Here is a 1,983-nt window from a genome sequence, read left to right on the forward strand (position 1 = left end):
GATTAGCATTTGCAAAAATGTCATACTTGAAAACTACGTAAGGTTTCATATATGTTCTAGTACTTCCATAAGCCTCAGTGGCCATAGGAACAGCTTTGAGGTGCTAAGTATTTTTCTAGTATCAGTACTTCACCATCTGTTTCCTCCTGCAAACATCATTCTCAGTGGGAGCCAGGGAGGGTATGTAGCAAGCAATGAAAAGTGGTAAAACTATAAAGTAGGAGGACAGTATATGAAAACATCTACTTATAGGGTAGACAGTCACCAAGGGAAGCAAGTTTTGGTTTTGAGCACAATGAAACAAAATAATTGTACCACAGTGAACCTTTGTTGCAGTTTTAATACCAAATGAGGTACCTGATAATGTTTTTAAGTTATATACAGTTCTTGACATAAAGTTAGATTGGAAGCAAATGTGATGAAATATAATACAGCACTGCAGATTCAGGAATTCTTTGCAAGATCAGTAAACTAAAAAGGAAATAAGCCATGCCATTTTTACTCTTCTTCAGTTTCTATGGCTACTGAAAACCAAGTTTAGAAATTGAATGATGCATATGTCTACCTTGGCAAATGAATAGAAGTGTAAATATCAGTGCAATTTTGAACATCATTCTAGCTTCCTGTACTTGAGTTTCCTTTACATGAGCTTGACATGAGAAAGAACATAATTACTTGTTAATCACTTTTCAGAAAACAGACTGCAAGAAGAGATGTACAGCACCAGGAAAGGTTAACAGGCATAAAAATATTGGTTTATATTCAAGCTGAACCTTCCACAGTGCAATAATATGTTTGTGATCAGATGTTGAGGATCAGTCCAGTTACCCAAATATAGGCACCTCATGTAACTTCACATGAACCAAAGTCCTGCACCTCTACCTGCCACTTGGCAAGGGTGTAAGTCTCCCATGGATTTTGTGTTATCAGCTCTGATGGATGGCTTAGATATCCCAGAGCTTCTCATACAGCATCAGGCACCCAAGTTAGGCAACTGAATTGCTGTCTTCATGACTGAAATAGCCTTCAGGCTACTAGAACAACAGCTAAACAAATCCTGGGGTTACGCTCAGGCGGCAGATAATGTACCAAAGGAATTATGCTGGGACATGCAGATTGTATCAAGGAATTAGCAGGCAATGAATAGAAAACTTCATCTGGGAAGGGAACACAAGAAAAATAGTTTGGGAAGTGATGGGTTGAGCACACAAAACAAGAGACATTGGTTTTGTGTTCTGATGAGATCAAGACAGCTGATAAAACCTACTTGCCTCTTGATGTATCAGATCATACTGGTACAACTGACATGCACTGGAATGATTATCTGGCACAGGATACTGGAAATGATTCAGTATTTAAGTACTGTAGCAGGCAAAGCTCCTTTTCCTCATAGGCCTTACACCTTGGCTCTCTGAGTATTCTTCTTTTAAACACAAGCTTTGTTTTTTTAAGGTGCTATGCAAGCCACTTGTTAAATGCGCAATTTTTCCTTCATAAGGAGCACATACAACTTCTTCATCTGCAAAAAAGCACCACAATATATAATTCATTGCTTGTTAAAATGCAGGCAATTTGATCTCATCTGGTTTGACCCTGCTGTTATTCCTGTAAGGTCACCACCTGCTGTTTGCTGCACAGAGGTGTCCCCCACTGCTCAGCTCCATCCTGTGCTTCCAGCATGCTTTGCCTGGAAGGGTCTCCCCTCCACTGGTCTTCACCAGCCCTGTAAGGGCAATCACATCAGCATCACAGCTGCACATGGTGGTTTCTTCCAGTTTTGTTCTGTTTTCTCCTGGATAGCATGTTCCTCCTTTTAGGAATTTCCAAATTTCTCTTCACATCTATAATTAGAAATCAAAGGCTGTTCCTTAAACTGAAATCATGAACTTGTCACAATTTGTGTTTTAGAAAAAGCCTCTCACATCCTGTAGTCCTTTGGATCTCCTCTTTCTGTGATTTTCTGAAAACTCAGTATAAATTCAG

The sequence above is a fragment of the Acanthisitta chloris genome, unplaced genomic scaffold, assembly GCF_000695815.1.
Source record: "Acanthisitta chloris isolate BGI_N310 unplaced genomic scaffold, ASM69581v1 scaffold5230, whole genome shotgun sequence".
Taxonomy (NCBI): domain Eukaryota; kingdom Metazoa; phylum Chordata; class Aves; order Passeriformes; family Acanthisittidae; genus Acanthisitta; species Acanthisitta chloris.